The 23,982-nt window shown below is 40.8% G+C and overlaps 2 pseudogenes; one reads left to right on the top strand and one right to left on the bottom strand.

Annotated features, from left to right (window-relative positions):
• Positions 1-1,795: 1,795 nt before the first annotated feature.
• LOC100457105 (MKI67 FHA domain-interacting nucleolar phosphoprotein-like) lies at positions 1,796-8,575 on the bottom strand (annotated as a pseudogene).
• A 3,770-nt stretch (positions 8,576-12,345) lies between these two features.
• LOC100457481 (ubiquitin-conjugating enzyme E2 Q2-like) overlaps positions 12,346-23,982 on the top strand; it is a 29,197-nt pseudogene continuing 17,560 nt past the window's right edge.

Below are 23,982 nucleotides of genomic sequence, written 5' to 3'. Positions count from 1 at the left end.
GACTTTTCTGTCACTCACACCCAAAGAGTCCTGACTGCAATGGCAGGGCATGGCAGGGCTGGGCTGGCCAGGGCAGAGGACAGTGTGGGTGGAATCAGCTGTGACATACACAGAGAAAGTACAGTTATCACGTGGACTCCATGAGGACTTCCTCAAGCCCCAAATGTGAGCAAGGCTGGGCTTATATGCTCAGTAGGTCAGAGTGAGGGATTTGGTCAGAGGTGCCATGCTCAGGGCCATCTTTCTATAAGCCAGACTCTTCGTCATCAAAGGCTTTGCCATCAGAGATAGTTTTAGTCACATCTTGGGTTCACTTGATCAGTTGCTGTTCTTCTAGTTTCAGAATCTTCAAATTAGCCTTCCCCACATGGATGATAGGAAGCAACAGGCATCCTGGCCAGAAGCCCAGACCAAGAAAAGGGCTCTTGCCAGCCTGCCCAGGGTTCCAGAGGGCAGGACCGAGGGGTGGTGGGAGGACCCCAGCCTGGGCAACTGTGACATGTACACCACTCTTGATCTGTCTCCAGGAACTTTTCACCCCTCAAGGGTGGGCCCCCAGTGGGGCACACATGGGAAAGACAATGCCCATGTTCCCGACTAGTTCCCCCACCAAAACTGGTCATTGCACCAAGCACCCTCCTCCATTAAAACTAGACAGACCAAGAGTCACTTTCCTAATGGATGGATCTTCTTGGTCCATCTCATGCTCCCAACAGAGCTCCCTCCTGGGATGGGAATGTGCCGTTCTAGGGCAGCCATTTTGACCCAGCCTCCAGCCAAAGCCAGTTCCCCTGCCAAGCAGGACCTAGAGTTACAATGGAGGGTGACAGGCCTCATCTGGAAATTTCTTGCTGAAAATTATCAGTTTCTCACACAAGTACAGCCTGACAGTTTAATTCAAATTAAACCCAGAAGGACACTGCTGCTTCAGTCTTAACTGCTATGTAGAGCTTTTGTGTGTTAGAAATTGTACAATCAGACACTGTGCAGATTGACTCAGTAGATACAGCAAGTCCACACATAGGGCACCAACCAAGGATGAGCACGTACACACACACACATGCACACGCACAGCAGAAAATCTAGAAACAAATGGTTTTAATTTCAGGTGTCACGGAAGTTTTGTGTCATTTCCCCAAAAAACACAAATTTTATTTTATGATTTAGTCTTGTTTTTATTTAGAATTACTTAAGGAAAAGGAGAGCTGAGTGTAGTGGCTCATACCTGTAATCCCAGCACTTTGGGAAGCTGAGGCAGGAGGATCACTTGAGCCCGGGAGTTCGAGACCAGGCTGGGCAACATGGTGAAACCCCATCCCTATAAAAAATACAAAAATTAGCCAGATGTGGTAGCATGTGCCTGTGGTCCCAGCTACCCAGGAAACTGAGGTGAGAGGATCGCTTAAGCCTGGGAGGCAGAGGTTTCAGTGACCTGAGATCATGTCACCGCACTCCAGCCTGGGCAACAGAGTGAGATCCCATCTCAAAAAGAAAAAAAAGAGAAAGAGAAAGGAAGAGAAAGAGGAGAGGAAAGGAGGGGAGGGAGGAGAGGAGAGGAATGGAGAGGAGAGTAGAGGAATGATATCTGCTATGGGAAAACTGAAGTTGATACATCTGAGAACTTTGAGCTTCCAGTTTCCACTGAATGCTCTGGTCTAAAAGAAGTAGCCCCTTTCCTTGCTAAGAGAAGGGCAGCTGCCCCTTGCCTGGAGACTAGGCAAAGAGCCTCCAACAAGGCCTTACAGCAGGATGAGGCGTGTCATCATTGCTGCCCCACATTGACACCAGGCTATGGTCATTCCTCATCATGGCCCAAGGTCACAAGCACAACCTGCTCTGGGAGAATGATTTTTTCGCTAAAAATGTTGCAGGGGCTGCCTAGTGTGTACTGGCAGAATCTGGGAGAGGAGGTGGAGAAGTGAACATAAGGGTGTCGGACCAGGGGGAGACTAAAGGCTGTACACACGAGAATACACTGACCTGGGAGCACTCTCAGGATTTAATGGCTTGGCAAGGACACCGGGGGCTCTAACACACTGCTGGAGTGGCTCCTTGAAATGTGGACTGGACAGTTGCTGCAGTGAATTAGGTGGAGATTATACAACTGTATTCCCAAAGCATCAAAGCTGGAAAGTACAGGGAGGTAGGAATGTTGGGATGGTTCATTATATGCCAGCAGATTCGGAATCCACCACTTGACTGTGTGCCCTTGGAGGGCTCACAGGAACTCCCCTCTCTAGGCTAACAAGGAAGGCACTAGTGAGAAGGGCACCTGAACCTTTCAGAGACTCAGTGGCACTATCCTTTGTAGGTCAGGATCGACAACAGGAGATGCTGCCATGAGACCAGGCTTTTGGTGTCAGTGGGAATGGTGGAAGGCGAGCACAGCAGATGCCAGGTGGTGGCACTTCACTGTCAACAACAACGTGGATGTAATTAACTTAATTGGTAGGAAGGCTAGAGTGATAAGCAGGATCCCTTGACCTCCAGGGATCTGTTGTATTGGCTAAAAACTGCTGGCATTCCTGCATACCGCTGCACTCCAGCCTGGGCAACAGAGTGAGACCCTGTCTCAAAAACAAAACAAAACAAAAAAAGTGTTGTTATAATGGCACCAATTGTATATGAAGTTCCTGAAATTCTGAGTTCCACTAATATTATTTGTGTGATTTTTAAAAATCCATACTTAAAAGCAACACACCAATAGAGGCAAGCAAACCACGTTTTGAACAAAATAACTATCAATGGTGATGGCACATGGATCTCCCTTTCAGAACCCTGAGATTCTCAGTGCCGTTACGCTAAGGGCTTTCTGCAGAGGAGGTAACTATCAGAATCACATGGAGAAGATCAGAGCCTGGAAGGAAACTTGAGATTTTTTTTATTTCAACCTTCTTCATTTACACAGAGACAAAACTGAAATTCAGAGAGTTCTGGTTTCTCAAGGCACACCACTAGTCAATAAACACACAGAGCCAGAAGCTAGATCTAGCTCAGTGTTCTTTCAAAGCTTTAAAATTTCCTCTCTGCTAGTAAAGCTTACAGCCTGGCAAGAATATAATATAGACACACAAATACAGTTATTTCCAAAATAGTTTGGTTGGGGGCAGGCCTTGCATTTTTCCAATTTATAATTTATTTTTAAGAATTCCAAAATATGTCTCCAGTATTCATAAGAGGATGTCATTAACCAATCCCCATAGTGGGTTGGACATCAAGGTTGTTTCCAACTGTTTGCTTTTATAATTATCCAATATAATGGTGAAAACTTGGAAACAACCTAAATGTCCAACAATACAGGCAGTAATTCTCTATAAAGTAAATATCAAATAGCCATAGAAAAGACATTAAAGACCAGAAGTGTTGCTAATTGAGCAAAAATACACCATTTCCGGTCAGATGCAGTGGCTCACACCTGTAATCCCAGCACTTGGAGGCTGAAGCGGGCAGATCACTCGAGTCCAGGAGTTTGAGACCAGCCTGGCCAACATGGCAAAAGCACATTGTAAGGTACATGGATGTGCTTTGGTCAAGGAATAGGCCGAGGTGGATATCCAGGCCTGCGTGACTCACGAGTTTGGCATGCAAGCACACAGCTCCACTTGTAATATAACCTGTTTGTGTAAGTTCATACCTGGCTTTATGCCACTATTTTCTGTAAAAGGTATAACTGCCCTGTTGACACTGTGCATAAGAGACATGGCTCTTCGGGGCTTGGCTCAGTTTGGCTCAACATGGCTTGACGTGACGAGCGCACTGGCACCCAGAGAAAGAGACAGCCAAAGCTGTCCATCCTGTAGAGAGATGGGAGGGAGCCAGGACACAGCTGGGCTTGCTCATGCCCAGGGAGAGAAGAAGGAGTTAAGCTGCTGATCCTGAAGGCAAGGGAGAGCCGGCAGCATAGCTGTGTGTGGGGGCAGCTGGCTCAAGCAGCTGAGACAGGGCGAGCAGTTTAAGGGTAAGCTGCTAATAAGAGAGCTAGTGTAAGAAAGCTGTTAATGAGAGCTGCCGCTGAGTAAAACTATCTTTCACCTGCCTATGGCCCCCCGCCCCGAGTGTTCTTTCTGCTCACCCACCCGCTCCCCTCAGACTTCACCATGGGCTGGACCTGGACCCTGGGATCTGACACACATCTCTACTAAAAATACAAAAATTAGCTGGTGTGGTGGCACATGCCTGTAATTCCAGCTACTAGGGTGGCTGAGGCACAATGATCGCTTGAACCCAGGAGGCAGAGGTTGCAGTGAGCCAAGATCATGCCACTGCACTGCAACCTGTGCAACAGAGCCTGACCCTGTCTCAAAAAAAAAAAAAAAAAAAGTGAAAGAACATTTGTCCAGTATAAACTCTTTCAAAATATATACTCAAGCACAGAAAAGTCTAGAAATGTCTTCAATGGTAATTTCAGGAAAGAATTTTAAAGTGACTTTTTTTGGTTATCTGCATTTTTTTTTTCTTTTATTGTTTTGAGATAGGGTCTTGCTCTGCCACCCAGGCTGGAGTGCAGTGATATGCAGCCTCGACCTCCCAGGCTGAATCGATCCTCCTACCTCCATCTCCTGAGTAGCTGGGACTATAGGCGCGTGCCACCACACCTGGCTAATTTTTGTATTCTTGTATTTTTTGCAAAGATGAGGTTTTGCCATGTTGCCCAAGCTGGTCTCAAGTGATTTGCCCACCTCGGCCTCCCAGAGTGCTAAGATTACAAGTGTGAGCCACGTGTGCCAGGCCGAGACCATGACTATGGGTTTCATGTACCAACTTTTTTTTTAACAATAATATATACAAAGCATACTATGAAAAATGTTCAGAGAAAAAGAATTCAAAATTGTAAAAATCATATATAATTAGTTTTTTGTTTGTTTGTTTTTAAGGCAAGAAAGAAAGTAGATTGTCCGGGAAGATGGTTTCTTCCACTTTGCATTTGTCTGGTGAACTCATTAGGAACTCTAAACAGTTCCAGGAGTAGAATCACAGGGTCAAAGCACCCTGGCTATAACTTCCGATTCAGAGAATCCTAACAACTTACATTGTCACCAGCAAGGTCTTTGACTATATGAGCAACTCTCACCTTAAAGCATTTCTTGTCTGACATTAGCTGCTCGGCTTTCTATGGATACGCTGACTCTAGGAGGCTTCTTGAGTTCTGTGTGTTCAGCTGGCCTCCACTGGCCCCATTATTATTTTCTGCCAGGTAAAGGTTAGTCACCTACACACAGGTCTCATCACTCATGATATGCTGCGCTAGAATCAAACAAAGGCAAACTGTTAGTGAACACAGAAAACATTTCTCCATTACACAGTCAACGTTCCTTTGACTGATCCAGTCACTCAACTCAAAAGAGGTTTTGGTTTTTTTGGCTGGCAATTTTAGAAAATTCATCGCACAAACAACTATCATTTTCTTGGAGAATAATCAAGCCAAGATTTTCTACCATATCAGTGGTTCATTGTAAAACTTTCATATCTATTTAAAATAAAAAACAGAGAGAACTCAGGTTAATGTACTCTTTATTTAAAATTCTAAGGATCTTTAAATAATTTTCCATGGGTCATATTTTTATTGCTTTTTAAAATCATTTACAATTTGCTTTCACACGTATTCTCCCTCATTTGATCCTTACAACTGCCCTGGGAAGCAGGCTGGAGAGAGAGTAGGGGCCTGTTAGGAGACAAATTTACACAATACATAAGAAAGCTCACTGTGAGCTGGGGTGAGGAGGGGAGACTTGGAGAATCATGAAAGCAATGTCTATGTCTTTATTCCCAGCCCAACTACAAAGCCTGAAACTCATTAGGTATTTAAGAAATAGCTGCTGAATTATTGCCTAGGGGTGCTGAGCTGAAGAAGCAGGGTTGCGACTAACAGTCAAGCTTCCTGACTCCTAGCCCAATTCTTTTCGAAACACACCACCTATTTTTCTGTATCTGATAGAAAGTACAGTGCTTAAGTTGTACATAATGTTAACTCACTTTCAATACAGGCCAATCATGATTGACTATCAGTAGCTTATGTGACAATCTTAGGAAACTAATGACTAGAAAGTTGAACCTTTCAGAGTTCCCATTCCCATGTCATATGCTATTTCTATTTTGAAAAAAAAATCCTTTCAAACGAAACTTTATCCATCAAAATGACAGAGAAGTGAAAAATCGATACAAAAAGAAAGCAAAATGTTAATTTCAATATCAATTTGTCTATTTTACTTTAAAATTATCATAACCACCAAGCCTTTCTATTTTTAGGAAGCTACATTCTTTTTGAAGTGTTAGGAACTACGATAATTATTTATTCTTAACTTTAATTCCTAAATGACCAGTATGTGTATTAGTAGATAACTGGACACAGAGCAAGGTCAGAAGGGTGACTGAGTGTGGCAGAAAGGACAGTATCTCCAGCAACTGCAGATGGATAATGACAGTGAGTCCATATAATGGATTTGATACAACCATTCCGATAATGCTTGTGAGTACTTGCTAACATAGGGAAAAGCTTCAGATACAGTGTTGTAGAGAGAAAAAGGGCAAGGTGGAAAAAAATATGGAAAACATGAGTTCAATCATGCATACAGATGCTTCAATCAATCATGCATACAGATGCTTCAATCATGCATACAGATGCTTCAATCATGCATACAGATGCTTCAATCAATCATGCATACAGATGCTTCAATCATGCATACAGATGCTTCCACTTTGTACTTTTTTTTTTTTTTGAGACAGGGTCTCGCTTTATCGCCCAGGCTGCAGTGCAGTGGCATCACAGTCTTGGCTCACTGTAGCCTCGACTTCCTGGGCTCAAGCAAGCCTCCCACCTCAGCCTCCTAAGTAGCCAGGACTACAGGCATGTGCCACCACACCTAGCTAATTTTTTGTATTTTTAGTAGAGATGGGGTTTTGCCATGTTGCTCAGTCTGGTCTCAAACTCCTGAGCTCAAGTAATCTGCCTTCCTTGGCCTCCTAAAGTGCTGGGATTACAGGCGTGCGCCACCTCCTCTACTTTATACTTTCTTGTTGAAGTAGACTGTATTACTGATTCCCCACCCACATCCTCTTTTTGGATATCCGGACCCTCCTCGAGTCTCTGGAAAGGGCAGCACTACAAATCCAGGGACAACTAGGGAACTCCCACCCTCACTGCTAGGCAGATCAGATTCTCTATCCTGCTCACTGGAAATGACACAGAGAGTATTCGACAGATTTTTTGCAGAGGAGCATCTGTATGGAAAGGTCCAGTAACACTGGGACCAGGGGTACAGCCAGGGCAAGCCAAAGCCTCAGCGGCTGGAGGAGCCTGGAGCACCTGCTGAATGTCCATCTGCAGAGCAAAGCACAAGCATGGAGCAGAAGTCCAGAGTGAACGCGTGCAGGCGAGGAAAATCACCTCCCAGCACAGTCCTTCCATGGTGTGGTCACATGTTGAGTTCTGTATTTAGATGTCTGTGAGATTGCCTATTGTATTCTTAATACAAATCCCTCTTAAGCCAGCCAGAAAAGGCTAAGATAAATGTAATTTTACTTGGCTGGAGTGCAGTGGCGCAATCACGGCTCACCGTAGCTTCAACTTCCTAGGTTCAGGTGATCCTCCCACTTCAGCCTCCCAAGTAGCTGGGACTACAGCCATGAGCCACCACGCCTAGCTAATTTTTTGTATTTTTCTCATAAAAATATTATATTTTTCAGAAGAAATCTTATATATAATACATTGAAAATCACTGAATGCTTTGTCTTTTTTTTCTGTGAATGTGTAGGTGTTTGAGTCTCTTGTATTTCTTCTTTTACACAGGATATGGGCTTTTTGAAAACTATTTCATTATCTTCATCATCATCATTCATTTCAGCCACTTCAGATTTTTGTCTCTCCAAAAATGTTGATGTGCAAACTGGTGTGGGGCCCTGGGTATCCACAGTCTTCTCAGGAGTGTCAGGAGTGCCTAAAACCTTTTTCTTCTTCTTAAATAAAACGTGGCCTTTTGTAGACATCCGACGATTTGTTTTTGAAATACTTTCCATTTTCTGTAAAATCAAAGAAGGAAAATCATAATCGATTCCTTTATAAGCTAATTTCTTCCTGAGTAATCTTTCTTTCTTTTTAAATCGTACCTCTATCCGCAGCTTTTATGTAAGTGCCGATTCTGATTATGCTGTTTCACTGACGGATACGATGGCTGCTTAAATGGAATATCCCAGTCTTTAAAGAGTTCTTTCTTTTTCAGGTGGCATAAAATGACACTCCGAGTCTTTCACCAAACAGGTAGTTGTTCATCGTTTCAGCAACTATCTTGGCAACAACCTCAGACTCACACTCCACAAATGCATAGCCTTTGTTATTTCCAGTCCTTTTCTTTTTGGATAGTCTGAACCTTGTAACAGTGCCACACTGGGAGAACCAGGAAAGGATCTGGGTTTCATTCAGTAGATTAGGTAGGTGGCGCACATAGACTACTCCAGGAGTAAGTTGTTTTTTTCACTGGGTTATGTGCTTGCGAACCTATGCCACCTCCTTCTGAAACTCAGCATCTTCCTGCAGGTTCAGCGACAGGATTGGCCCAGCCGGGTCAGAAAAGGCCGCCATGCCAAAAGCGGGGACACCAACTCCACGCAGCGCTCCCGGAAACGCCCATTTTTTTTTGTATTTTTAATACAAGCAGGGTTTCGTCATGTTGCCCAGGCTGGTCTAGAACTCCTGGACTCCAGCGATCTGTCTGCCCTGACTCCCAAAGCACTGGGATTACAGGCATGAGCCACTGCACCCAGCCTTGACTTTGAAATATATGTTGTACATCCAGTCAGCAGTAAACTCTGGGGGAACACCAAAGATGAGGACAATAAGAGAAGACATACCTCCAATTAAAGGAGTTAAGAAGAGATGCTTGAACTTATGTTTTAAAAAGTCACTGCAGGTTGGGCACGGTGGCCCACACCTGTAGTCACAGCACTTTGGAAGGCCAAAGTGGGTGAACTACTTGAGCCTAGAAGTTTGAGACCACCCTGGGCAACATGGCAAAACCCCATCTGTACAAAAAATACAATAAATTAGCTGGGTGCAGTGGCGCCTGTGGTCCCAGCTACTCACAAGGCTGAGGTGGGAGTTTGAGGCTGCAGTGAGTTGAGATCCACCACTCCACTACAGCCTGGGTGATAGAGTGACACCGTATCTAAAATTAAAAAAAAAAAAAAAAATCACTGTTTTGGGATTTTCTGGATGAAACCTCTGTTTCCTTTTAAAAGAAAAGGTAGAGACAGTATGTATTACTGATTCAAAATCATAACCAGATGCTTAGAGTAAATAATTGTATCTATTGTTTCAAAAACCAACCTCAGGATTATTAAAAGTTAGTTTTATTGGATTTTTTTTTAAGCTGTGCTGATTCACTCAGGTCTGTCACTTCCAAGCCCATGTTTTAATACTTTGTAACCCTATTTGGAAGGAAAACTGCAGCTAAGATTATGATCCATCCTGAGATGTTATAAATGCTTTTATGAAAAGAAAATTTCTAAACCCAAAGTAGTACAGTCTTACATCTTTTGCAAATTTCTTTGATGTTTGATATGTCATTTGTGTCTGCATTCAATTTATTGTGTGATATTTGCTTGAGAAAATGTGAACAAAGGACAATCTTATACAGATAGGCATTTTAGATCATTGTGGATATTTCTTTTTTTTTTTTTTTTTTTTTGAGATGGAGTCTTGCTCTGTCGCCCAGGCTAGAATGCAGTGGTATGATTACAGCTCACTGGAGCCTCAGTCTCTGGGGACTCAGGTGATCCTCCCACCTCAGTCACCAGAGTAGTTGGGACTACAGGTGTGTACTACCACACCTAGGTAATCTTTTGTATTTTTTGTAGAGACAAGGTTTTGCCATGTTGCCTTGGCTTCTTTTTTGATACTCCATCAAAACTTGATTTTTCTTGTACTTTGGATCTTTTACCCTTGCATGATATTATAACATCATGCACTGGTGATTTTGAAAACAATCGTTCACTGAGATCTTCTATATGTTGATACGTTTGATTATATGGTATCAAAATACATTCATCAATATCACCATCAATCTCATCAGAATACTTTTGGAAAGTGATGGTGGATATAAGTTTTCTAAAATTCTAATTTTTTCTTCAAAAGCTTGAGTTTTATTATTAGCAATTTTATTGTTGAAATTTATTATGGCCTGTCTGTTGTTTTCCTTGAAATAACAGAATCTCCTTTTTTGAGAAAACGTCTCCCAAAACCCAAGCTGAAATAACATTTTTTGTCAGTCATCCTTTGAAGTAAAAATGATATTCCATTAAAGTGGTTAATACACTTCATGACTTAGTCACACGAGGGTTTTTTCTCAGACAGTCTGTAGGAATGCTCATGTATACTTCCCATTTCATCACTTGAAATATTAAAAAGACATATTCAAAGATTAAGATGTAGTAAAATTTTCACTGCTTCATCATAGGCATTCTTTTTATTTTTGAGACAGGGCCTTGTTCTGTCACCCAGGCTGCAGTGCAGTAGCATAATCACAGCTCACTGTAGCCTCAACCTTGTGGGCTCAATCAATCCTCCTGCCTCAGCCTGCCAAGTAGCTGGGACTACAGGCATGCAACCACCATGTCCACCTAAGTTTTGTATTTTTAGTAGAGATGGGGTTTCACCATGTTGGCCAGGCTGGTCTTAAACTCTCGACCTCAGGTGATCGGCCCACCTTGGCCTCCCAAAGTGCTGGGATTACAGGCATGAGTCACTGTGCCCGGCCCACCCTTCCTTTTTAAGCCTTTAAACCTTTCCTGTGCATAGTAGTCATACCATGACTACTAGTAGTTTGGTGTTACTGCCTTTATTTGTGCTGAAGTACCAGCATTTTTACCCACCATTGCATCTGCACCCTTACAGCAAATGTCACCATGTTAGTATTCCTGTCAAAACAGTTTGGACCTGGGGATCTCAGGGCCGCACTTTGGGAACCATCGAAATAGGTACTTAAACCTACTATATATCATATCTTTTCCTCTACAAGATTTTTAAAAACTTGATTTCACTTAATGTTTGGTAATTTTAAAATATGGTTTTGAGGGGTTTCAGTCCAAAGCAACAACACGTATTTTATTTTGCTTATGCTTAAGTTTACTAGACAAGTACTAACCTAATAGAATGAGGTCCTAAATCTAGTTGCAGTTTCTTTAGCCAAAAAAACCAAAAACGAACAAAAAACCCAAAACTAAAAATTTAAAAATGGTGCATATGGTGTATTCCCAATGTATGCTGAAGAATCTGAAGAAGAAAATGCAATAATCAGCAAGTGGTGTTCTTTAAGAACAGGATTGGGCCAGGCGCTGTGGCTCACGCCTGTAATCCCAGCACTTTGGGAGGCCGAGGCCGGCGGATCACGAGATCAGGAGATGGAGACCACCCTGGCTAACACGGTGAAACCCCGTCTCTACTAAAAATACAAAAAATTAGCCGGGCGTGATGGCGGGCGCCTATAGTCCCAGCTACTCTGGAGGCTGATGCAGGAGAATGGCGAGAACCCGGGAGGCGGAGCCTGCAGTGAGCCGAGATTGCGCCACTGCATCCAGCCTGGGTGACAGAGCAAGACTCTGTCTCAAAAAAAAAAAAAAAAAAAAAAACAGGATTAATTTTGAAGAGTTTCTTTTAGCCTGTAAAGAGATTTGGGATACTGTAAGAGAGGAATGAGAATAGTAAAATAAATCATCATTGAAGAGATATACTGTTAATGATGTCCTCCTTCAATACAAATTGTTTTTCTTTTCCTTTCTCTTTTTTTTTTTTTTTTTCTTTTTTGAGATGGAGTCTTGCTCTGTCACCAGGCTGGAGTGCAGTGGTGCATCTCAGCTCACTGAAACCTCTGCCTCCCGGATTTAAGCGATTCCCCTGTCTCAGCCTCCTGAGTAGCTGGGACTACAGACACTGCCACCACGCCTGGCTAATTGTTTTTATTTTAGTAGAGACGGGGCTTCACCATGTTGGCCAGGATGTCACAAGCTCCTGACCTCGTGATCCACCCACCTCGGCCACAGTAAAACGTAACAGAGTAAATGTCTATTAGTGGGTGAAAGCACATAATGCTTAGTTCATTAGCTTTTTAAAAAAATCACATGTAATTGTGTTCCAAAAATATATGTATAGTAATGGCATTTATTGGTATTACTTGGTTTGTGTGATAGAAAAAAATGTTAGAATTTTATGCTGTTTGAATTAGTTATCTATTGCTCTGTAACAAATTTAGCAGCTTAAAACAACAAACTTTACCTCACAGTTTCTGTGGGTCAGGATTCTGTCCAGTTTACCTTGGGTTCACTGGCTTGGCCTCTCACCAGGCAGTGAAGGTGTTGATGGCGGCTGTGATCATCCCAAGGCAGGAGAGGGAGAGAATCTGTCTCCAAGCTCACATTGGCAGGATTCATCTCAGAGGCTGTTGGACTAGGCCTCCGTTTCTAGATGGCTATTGGTCAGAGGCCTTTTACAATACCTTGCCATGTGGGCCTCTCCATAGGGCACCTCATCACATGGCAGCTGGCTTCCATCAGAGGGAGCAATGGAAGGAGCAGGAGAAGGGTGACCAAGGCAGGCATCGTAGTCTCCTTGTAGCCTCACCTCAGAAGTGATGTTACTTTTGCTGTATTCTCTTTGTTAGAAGTGAGTCACTGGGTCCAGGGGTGGAATTTTACAAGGGTGTGAATGGCAGGAGGTGAGGGTGATCAGGGCCATTTAGAGGCTGCCTACCAGTGTTGAAGAAAATTGTTGACTTCTATGAGCTGTAGCAGCAGACAGTGCTATGCAAGGAGAATGGCTGTCTCAGAAGTCCAGCTCCTCACATGGGTTTTAATGTGTTGCCTTTTCCCCCATACATTTTGTTTAAATCCATGGTCATCTTGCCATTTAGTGGTGTGGTTTAATTGCATATTTGGGTTAGTCTGTATGTAAATGTTTAACATAGCTGTCTCTGGGTTAAACAGGAATCCTGTTCATCTTCTTCACCAATATGGTTTGTGGACTCTGATGAGCCAAATCTGACATCAGTTCTGGAATGTCTAGAAGATGATAAGAACAACAATTTGGTGAGGAAAGAATCCAAGCTATTTTCTCTTTTCCTCATGAACATTATATTTAGAAATTAAATGTTAAGATATAACATGATAAAAGCAAAAGCATGATTAATGACTACAATCTTAGAGGAATTAAAGTCTGGGTATTTTAAGTCCTCCAGATCTTACTTACCACCTGTATTCTCTTTATTATTTCCCACATGTATAACCTTAGTTTAGATTAGGAATTCAGGGTCTCTTTTTCCCTGAATTCTAACGATTAAGCCAAGCAAGCGTTTTGGGTGGAGACCACTAGCCAAGGTGGAAGTGAAGGGAGAGACGGGGAGAATGACACCAGAACTAGTGGGAGGGGATTGCCTCTCCTTTCAAGGGTCTCTAAGTCTGCAGTAAAAGTCAAAGGTATTCAAATAGGAAGTTTTGTTTTTGTTTTTAGTATATAAAGAAACATAACTTTCCATGTTGGAAAAATTTTAAAAACCTTTTTTATTATAAAACTCATAAGCAACCATTGTTGAGAAAATTAGTAAAGTACAGAAAAGAAAAAAGAAAAAAATTAAAGTCTCCCATAATTTCTCTATCTAATATAACCACTATTGACAGTTGACATGATGGCCATTTTCTACCAGTATATATTTTTTCTTTGCTAGTAAAATACATAACCCTTATATATATGTTTAAATAGTTGAGATCATATTCTCTATAGTTTTATATTCTTTTTTTTTTTTTTGAGACAGAGTCTTGCTCTGTCACCCAGCCTGGAGTGCAGTGGCGTGATCTTGGCTGACTGCAAGCTCCACCTCCTGGGTTCACACCATTCTCCTGCCTCAGCCTCCCCAGTAGCTGGGACTACAGGCATCTGCCACCATGCCCGGCTAATTTTTTGTATTTTTAGTAGAGATGGGGTTTCACCCTGTTAGCCAGGATGGTCTCGATCTCCTGACCTCATGATCTGCCCGCCGCGGCCTCCCAAAGTGCTCGGATTGCAGACATGAGCCACTGCGCCCGGCCCTTTTATATTATTTTTTAAAAAGTATTTACTGTATTTTCCCATGATGTCGTAGTCTTTATAGAAAAATAACAATCATTATTTTCAGTTGACATGATTGTTTACCTAAAAATATCCAAAGGAACCAACTGAAAAAAAACAATTTTTAAGATTACTGGCTAAAAGCCCTTTTATATAAAAATCAATAGCCTTCCCTAATGTTAGCTATAATCATATAAAAGATATAGTGATGAAGTATTTTTTCAGGTATTTCAGCAAAAATTAAATACCTAGGAATAAACTTAGATGTGCAGGACTTTTATCAAGGACATGACAAAATTTTGCTGAGTAGAACGAAAGATTTGCATTCTATGTTCCTGGATGAGCAGATTTCATGTTATAAATATGTTAGTTATCACCATGTCTTCATATTAATTTATAAATGTAATTTCTGCTGGGCACAGTGGCTCATACCTGTAATCCCAAAAGTTTGGGAATCTGAGGCAGGTAGATGACAATTAGCTGGGTATCTGTGGCACATAATTGTAGTTCCAACTACTCCTGAGGCTGAGGCAGGAGGATCACTTGAGCCTGGGAGGCAGAGGTTGCAGTGAGCTGAGATCATGCCTCTGAACTCCAGCCTAGGTGACAGAGTGAGACCCTGTCTCCAAAAACAAAAAACAAAAAACAAAAAAAAGTGTGCATATATATATATACTTTTTATATTTTATATATATTTATATATATAAATTGAATATATATGTGATATGTATATGTATATGTATATGTATATGTATGTGTATATATGTGTGTGTATATATATATATATATATATATATATATATGTATACACATACACACAAATTTCAGTACAAATTCCAGCAGATTTATTTTTGGCACTTGACAAAACGACTCTAAAGTTTGTTTAGAAGAGTAAATAAAAATAATAAAATATAGACTCTTTCAACCAGATAGTAAATAAAATATTGTGGACTAGCCCTGGGTCAGACAGATAAAGGCAATGGAAGTTTAGAACCAGAGTCATGCAAATAAGAATTTAGTATAAGGAAAAGGTGGTATTTTAACTTAATACTGAAAAAATAGATTATTCTGTAAATGGTTTTAGGAGAACTGACTATTTGAGGAAGTTTGAGTCTTAACTCCAATTTTTATCAAAATAAGTTGAGTTGGTTTAAACACATCTATTCTTAAAAAGCAGAACAGAAGAACATCGGTTTGAAGATATTCTACGAGTTAAGGCTGAGGCTGGGCACGGTGGATCCCGCTGTAATCCCAGCACTTTCAAGGCCAGGGTGGGAGGATTGCTTGAGCCCAGGAGTTTGAGATCAGCCTGGGCAACACAGCAAGACTCTCTCTCTCTCTCTCTCGATATAGATATACATATAAATACACATATACAGATACAAAAAAAGAGTTAAGTTTTGTATGGAGAGCAATGAAGATAAGAGGTAAAAATTAAAGGCTTGATGGACACATGTTTACATCTCCAGCAAGGGGGTTGATGGAATGATAGACATAGCTCCATTACTGCTACCTCCTTTTAGGAAGTTGCTTCTGAACATCTAAAGATAACAGTTTTATAATAGCAGAAATGAGGTTTTTTTCAGTGTCTAAAACATTACATGACATACATACATACATAAACATGTTCAAAAGTTAAATGAAGTAGGATATAAAATTGGGCCTAGTGTTTAAAAAAGTAAATATATTTACATGAAGGAGAAAACATCTCACCTCCCACTCTTACAGCCTCTGCCAGTTTATCATAGCCTAGTTCCTTGAGAGAATAAGCTACATGTCTTCACCTTTTTTCACTGAGCTCATTATAATCTGGATTCTGCCTTCATCGTTGTGCTAAAATTTATCTCCTAGTTGCCAAATTCAGTGGCTCCCCTTTTAGTCCCCAAACTGACCCCTCTCCAGTATTTTGATATTGTTGATTGTTCCCTTGTTGAAGCATTCCTCCGTTCTTAATGTCCACCAGTAAAGAGCTGGTTAAATAAAAATTATAGTGTACAGTTTTATAATAGAATATTCTGTTGTTCTGTTGTGGACCAAAAAAATGCAACCAGTCTTTCCATAAGAGCGTGTGGAAACTTCTAAGACATATTAAGTAAAAAAGTAAGGCATAAAATATTGTGTATAATCTGACCCCTTTAGTATACAGTGTAAAAAAAATCTATGTGTGTGCTTCTTTATATTTACTTTTTTCTCCCCTGGTGGATACAGGAAACTGTGAATAGTAGAACACAATTAAAAAAACTGTGTGTCTTCTGCACCAGGACCTGTGATAATTGGGTATAAAAGACAAAAAAGGCATGTCCCTGTCTTCTGGGAAGGGACAAGATAATCAAATGGGGCTTCTATCGGATTCTTTTCTCCTGTTTTGATCTTATCACCCTGCCTTGGTCTCCTCCGATCTCTTCTTCCTTGTCCTACTTCTTTCTTCTCTTCTCGTTCTGTGCTTTCTCTGAGTAATCTTTGACTCCCATTACTTAAGTCATGACCTGTGTTCCAGGGATTCCTAAATCTGTATTCATCTCCAGAGTTTCAAACCCATATATCTGTCTGTATATCATATATGTTAGGGAATCTCACTTGGAGTGACATGGGTGTTCAAAATGATGATATTTAAATTTTCATGTATCCACCTCCTAGCACTCTATCAGCCCCATCATGTATTCCATCAATAATTCTCCTTGTCATTGTGAGTGGGATAAAATGAAATAATCAAACTAGTCACCCATGCCTAAGCCTGGAACTGTCTTAGCGTTCTTTTATATGCTACTGTTCTCTGATCCCCCCAAACTAGTAAATTTCTAAGACCTGTCCTTCTGAATGTCTCTAACTATTTTCCCTGTGATCTAAGTTTCTTCTTCCCATCCCTCAAATGCTTTGTGTGTGTGGTGGGGGAAGAGAGTAAAATTGAAATTAGTGAAAAATGTATTACTCTCTTTCTTTCTTTCTTTCTTTTCTTTCTGTTGAGATGAAGTCTCCCTCTTGTCCCCCTGGCTGGAATGCAATGGCACAATGTTGGCTCACTGCAACCTCCACCTCCTGGGTTCAAGTGATTCTCCTGCCTCACCCTCCTGAGTAGCTGGGATTACAGGCACCTGCCACCATGCCCAGCTAATTTTTGTATTTTTAGTAGAGATGAGGTTTCATCATGTTGGCCAGGCTGGTCTCGAACTCCTGACCTCAGATGATCCATTCACCTCAGCCTCCCAAAGTGCTGGGATTACAGGTGTGAGCCAGTGCACCTGGCCACTACCCTTTCTTGTTGCTTGGTATGACTCCACTACCCTGCTGCCTCTCTCCCACTGCAGCAGGATAATTTAGGAATCAGAGACACTGAGGGGTTGAGGAGGAAATATGTTATTATTTAGGTGCACCGGCCCAGTCAGATTAACATCTAAAGGACTGAGCCCTGAACAAAGAGTCAGGTTACCTTTTAAGCATTTTGTGGGGTGGGGAGAGATCTGTGCAGGGGGAAGCATATTACAGAAGCAAGAAACAAAGTTATTCAGTTGAGACATGCATTACATTATTTCTTACTTTTCAAAGAAAAACATGTTTTATGACTTGAGTTTACCTGTCTAGTGACCTTGCAGCTGCACAGCTAGAGAAACAGGGTCTTCACAATGGCTGGGAGAGGAGGAGAGATAAAGTTCACTAGCCTCAGAAAAACAGACAGTTAATTTTTAAAGGACTCCACCTCTTTTTCTTTCTTAGTGGGAATTGAGTTTTTTTTTTTTTACATACAACTGAGTTTTTGCTTACATATTCTTTTATTATTATTATTATTATTATACTTTAAGTTCTAGGGTACATGTGCATAATGTGCAGGTTTGTTACATATGTATACATGTGCCATGTTGGTGTGCTGCACCCATTAACTCGTCATTTACATTAGGTATATCTCCTAAGACTATCCCTCCCCCTTCCTTCCACCCCACGACAGGCCCCGGTGTGTGATGTTCCCCATCCTGTGTCCAAGTGTTCTCATTGTTCAGTTCCCACCTATGAGTGAGAACATGCTGTGTTTGGTTTTCTGTCCTTGCGATAGTTTGGTCAGAATGATGGTTTCCAGCTTCACCCATGTCCCTACAAAGGATATGAACTCATCTTTTTTATGGCTGCATAGTATTCCATGGTGTATATGTGCCACATTTTCTTAATCCAGTCTATCACTGATGGACATTTGGGTTGGTTGTGAATAGTGCTGCAATAAACATGCGTGTGCTTGTGTCTTTATAGCAGAATGATTTATAATCCTTTGGGTATATACCCAGTAATGGGATGGCTGGGTCAAATGGTATTTCTAGTTCTAGATCCTTGAGGAATCGCCACACTGTCTTCCACAATGGTTGAACTAGTTTACAGTCCCATTAACAGTGTAAAAGTTTTCCTATTTCTCCACATCCTCTCCAGCACCTGTTGTTTCCTGACTTTTTAATGATTGCCATTCTAACTGGTGTGAGATGGTATCTCATTGTGGTTTTGATTTGCATTTCTCTGGTGGCCAGTGATGATGAGCATTTTTTCATGTGTCTGTTGGCTACATAAATGTCTTCCTTTGAGAAGTGTCTGTTCGTATCCTTTGCCCACTTTTTGATGGGTTATTTGATTTTTTTCTTGTACATTTGTTTAAATTCTTTGTAGATTCCGGATATTAGCCCTTTGTCAGAGGGGTAGATTATAAAAATTTTCTCCCATTCTGTAGGTTGCCTGTTCACTCTGATGGTAGTTTCACATTCTTTAATTTCTTTTAATTCCTGTTTCACCCCAGCACTCCTGTAGCCCCTTCTGTGCCAGCGCTCAGAGTGTCCAGGTCTGGGTCCAGATCACCCTGCCTCATCTTCATTATGTACTTAGCACAAAACAGAGCACACTGGGTGCGTAACGAATCCGCACTGGGGCTTGGCTTCCTTTTAAGCATGAGGATTTTTGGTGGATCCTAATTTATGGTTCAACCTTCCTGTTTCCACTTGCTTCGTTGTTCACTTTCGGAAGGCTTATTCTTTGCTTCGTTAACCCATTCTAATCCTGTGTCTTCTTTCTTTGTCCTTTGTAAACCTGCTTCTTTCTCTTCATCTCTTTTCTTGGTCAGAGACACCCAGAAAATTGTTCCTGACCAAGTGAAGTGAGTTGCCTTATTAGATCCCATTTGAGTCACCTTATACATTAAAAAACATTTTAAACAATGAAAACCACACTTGTGCACATAGTTTACCTTGTTTGCTTCCTCAAAATAAATATGCTTACAACACAATTTGGACTTAAACATAGAAATTTACAGTATTCTTTGCAGTTTCCTAGTGAATTATTATTTTTTAGACAGACACTTAAGAGCCTACTAAGTATCAAGTGTTTCACAGGTTTCATTTAATCTTTACTCTTCCGGGAAGGTTTTCATTTCTTTGTTTTACAGATGAGTAGACTCCAACTCAGGGAATTAGATACGATATCCAAGGTCATCTAGATTTCCAGGCTCTGTCTGCGGGATCACATTTGCTTTTGTACTTTTAACTATGACTGGAACATATAATTTTATAATCCATGTGTAACAACACTGCCTGTGTGTGGTTTTTTTTCTTTTCTTTTTTGGGGTCGCCTCATTAATGCAGTAATGTTCTCTTGTTTGAAATTGTAAGTTTCTAAGAAAACAAGGTAGCAATGAGAAATTGGACAATGTCTGGAACTTCCTTCCTCTGCCTTTATGGATGTGGTTCCATTAAGTATCAGTTGTAGTGATTATACCCCAAGCCATAGTAACTTTCTTAAGCTAGAGGCTCCTGAAAATATTTTAAAGAGTTTTTTTTTTTAATCTGTAAGCTGCAGTTGAGCAGTAACAAACTTTTTTATTTCCTACTGGATTGATTGCAGTAGTCATGGCATTATTGATGTCTTCTAAGGGCTCTTTAACATAATGCTTATTTACTGAAATGTGTTTTGTAGCTTCATCAGTAATTGAAGTGGTTGATATGTGGACTCTGCAGATTATATAACCTTCCTAAGCACCTGGATGTTGAGATGCCAGATCAACCACTACCCATGGGTCAGGTAAAGTAAAAATTCTCTAGTGTTCAAGAGCTAAAATAAATTGTCTCAAACAAAAGTCAAACTAGGATGATTTTTTTTATTATTCAACTTACTTAGAAGTTAGTTTTTCTGTTCCTATTTAATTGTTTTGTTTGTTCTGTTTTAGATACTAAAAATAACCTTTTCATTCTTTGGAGCTGCTGGTATTTAGTATGACAGGCAAACAATTGCCCTTTTCCCTAACACCAGCTTTTTGTTGTGAATATTCCTGGTGTCCATAAATGTTCTTGCTGCTTTCATTGTTTGTCTTTGCTCATTAAATTACCTTCACCTAGAAGTGCCATCTCCCTAAGTCTGTCTATGCTTCTTAAGGACTCGCCCCAATGTTATCTCCTGCAAGCAACAGAAATCTCCACTAGCTCACCACTACCCCTAACTTCTTCCTGGATTTACCTATTTAGGCATCAGCTATTGACCTCTTTAGTACAATACATGAGAATTTAGCTCTTATACCACCCACTTTGCCTTCCTCAGATATTATCTTTAGTCATATAAGTAATCACTAACTATGATTAGGACTTCGTAAAGCCAAGTTTTGTAGAATATTTAGGATAGGATATTTCTTTTCTTGGTACTTCTTTTTGTTTTGCAGTGTCTTCCTCATAATAGTAATTTTTAATTTAAAAAATTCTGTTGTAGCCCTTTCTGTGAGATCTCCTTCTCTTCCAAAGCCTTTGGCTCCTGTGTGCCCATTTTGGCAGGTTGTTCTTTGGGTTGACTGTGCACATGTCATCTTGAGGTTTTTCTCATCTGCTCTCCTAGAGTAGACCCATTGTTTCCTGGATTCCATGTCATCTTTCTTGGCTTTCCCTTTGTCATTTTACCTGACTATGTCCTCAAGTAAAACTGAAAGAAAGCATGGAGTGGTATATTTTCTGATCTCTAGCTTCTGAAAAAATACAATCCAGTGTTTGGGTTTTGGAGCCAGTCTGAGATAGGTTTGAATCTTGGTTCTACTACTTATTAGCTTAAAGGACCAACTCCCTTATTCTACTACTAATTGCTCTATGCATCAATTTTCCATTTGCAAAATGGGGGAACCAGTAATAGTATTAGTACTTATGTTTCTAGGGAGCTATGAGGATTAAATGAGTTGGTAATGTAAACCATTTAGAACAGTGCCTGGTGCTTAGCACATCTCCATCACTATTCACTTTTGTCACAGTCTACCCTCATACTTGATTGATAGTTTGGTTGATTATGTATTTCTAGGTTGAGGATAATTTTACCTTAGAATTTCAAAGTCTGTGCTGTTGTCTTCTAACCAGTCGTGGTGGTGAAGCCTCATGTCACCCTGAGTTTCACTCATTTATGCGTGACTTTCTCTCTGGAAGCTTTTAGGAGTTTCTTTTCCTTGGTGAGTTGAAATAGCACAACACTGTACTTAGTGTGGCTCTTTTTTCATTCATTGTGCTGGGTACACCGAATGGACAGGCCTATGGATTGGCTCTTTCAAAGTTGGAATCTTGAATCTTGTCATAGTTTTGTTAACTTTCTCCTTTCCATTTTATTTGTTCATTTTGAGGTGTCTGTTAATTGGATTTTAGTCCTCTTATCTTGAGTCTTGTATCTCATGTTATTTCTAATTTTTTTAAATTTTCAGTTCTGGAATATTTTTCTTATCTTTTGACTTTTAGAAAATTTTATTTGGACAGTCATAACTTTAAGTTTTGTTTTGGTTATTGTTGCTTAACCAATTTTCCCAAAACTTAATGGCATAAAACTACACATTTATCTATCTGTCACTACTGTATGGGTTAACTGGGGCTAACTGGACAGTTTTTCTGCTGGTCTCATTTGGCATCTCTCACTGCACAGTTAGACAGTGTCAGGGACTGGTCATCTGGATGCTCAGCTGCAGTGGAGTGTCTGAGATGGCTTCTTCACCCACAGGTCTGCTGCCTTGCTGTTTCTTCATGTGGCCTTCCTCTCTGCATAGCATCTCATCCTCTCAGGTCTCTTCATGTGGTTTCTCTTTCTCCTAGAGGATAATCAGTACTTAATTGGCTTCCAGAAGCACAGAAGTGGAGCTGCCAGGTGTTCTTAAGGCTTAGACCTGGAACAGGTCCAGTGTCATTTCTACCAAATTCTGTAGGTTAAAGTGAGTCTTGAGGCCAACACAGATTCACTGTGGGATGGGCTTGTCCAAGGACATGATGACAAGAGGTGTGGCTCATTGGTGACCAACTCCCAAGATGAACCCTGAGTTCTAAGAACTTTTTCTTCTCTGATTATTCCTTATTCATATTCTATTTTTGTTTTATTCAGGTAATATATTCACAAGTGTCTTTATGAAGTGATTTTGATACTCTTTTGTCTTCTCCCTAGCATCTCTTCGTTCTTTAATAAATTTTTTTCTTAGTTTATTTTGGTCTTATTTTTCTTTTTAAAGCCTTTCCTTAAATATCTATTCTATGTTGCTTATCATTTGTAGTCTTTTTTTTTTTTTGAGACAGTTTTGCTCTTGTTGCCCAGGATGAAGTGCAGTGGCATGATCTTGGCTCACTGCAACCTTTGCCTCCTGGGTTCAAGCGATTCTCCTGCCTCAGCCTCCTGAGTAGCTGGGATTACAGGCATGTGCCACCACACCCGGCTAATTTTTGTATTTTTAGTAGAAAATGGTTTTCTCCATGTTGGTCAAGCTGGTTTCGAATTCCTGACCTCAGGAGATCCACCCACCTCGGCCTCCCAAAGTGCTGGGATTAAAGGCGTGAGCCACCATGCCCGGCCTATATTCTTTTTTTTTTTTTAATTCCCTTTTTTGTTCTTTCATATTTGAGAGAGGTACTAAAAGACTGGGAGGCTTGTGGTGACTCACACCTACAATCTCAGTGCTTTGGGAGACTGATGTGGGAGGATCAATTGAGCCCGGGAGCTCAAGACTAGTTTGGGCAACATAGTGAGACCCCATCTTTACAAAAAATAAATAAAAAAAATAGCCAAGTGTGGTGACACCCATCTGTAGTACCAGCTACTTGGGAGGCTGAGGCAGGAGGATCACTTGAGCCCGGGATGTTGAGGCTGAAGTGAGCTGTGATCATGCTGCTGCATTCCTGCATTCCAGCCTGGGTGAAAGAGCAAGACCCTGTCTCAAATAAATAAATAAATAAATAAATAAAATACAAATAAAAAATAAAAATAAAAAATTGATTGGGAGTTCTTCATGGCCAAGACTTGGCAACTGATAGCTTTTAGGGGGAATGTATGCTGATTCCTAATTGTTATCCTCTACCCTCTATCTTTGTCTCCCGGTGCAATCATAAATCATGGCTGGAACTACTCCATTCCTCTGGAGGTGAAATCTACATTCTCTTGCCTGAGGTAGATATGTTTGCTTGGGTTCTGCTTCAGGAGATGGGGGGAGAGCAGTGTGTTTCAGGACCTGGAAAATGTGTTCTCTATATAGGCTTTTGGTTAACCTCTGTTTTCAGTCTTGCCTATCAGTCCCACTCTCAGGGGTACCTGGTGTCTGAGTCCAGAACCTTTCCAGGTTGCTGTGGGACAAATTAGCTTCCTTGTTATCGGTATCCCCCTGACCTCCACTTTTGTTTGCTTTCTCCATTAATTAACCATTTTCCATTTACTGTCATTTTCTAATGGAGGTGAATTCTCTTCTATGGGTAACCCGATTTCTTTTTTTTGTAATTGTGTGTTTATATAATGTTTATTCTTCACTGTATTTCTAGTGGAGCCTCAGGACAAAGAGCAGATGGTGGAAATATGTGTTCAGTGTTCAGTTTTTTTCTGTAAGACATCTGCAACTTGTGTTTTTCACTGAATATCACGTGGACTTAATGCATATAGAGCTGCCTTGT

Source organism: Pongo abelii, chromosome 16, assembly GCF_028885655.2.
Source record: "Pongo abelii isolate AG06213 chromosome 16, NHGRI_mPonAbe1-v2.0_pri, whole genome shotgun sequence".
Lineage (NCBI taxonomy): Eukaryota > Metazoa > Chordata > Mammalia > Primates > Hominidae > Pongo > Pongo abelii.
Note: the sequence above shows the minus strand (reverse complement) of the source record. Positions and strands in the feature narration are given on the sequence as shown.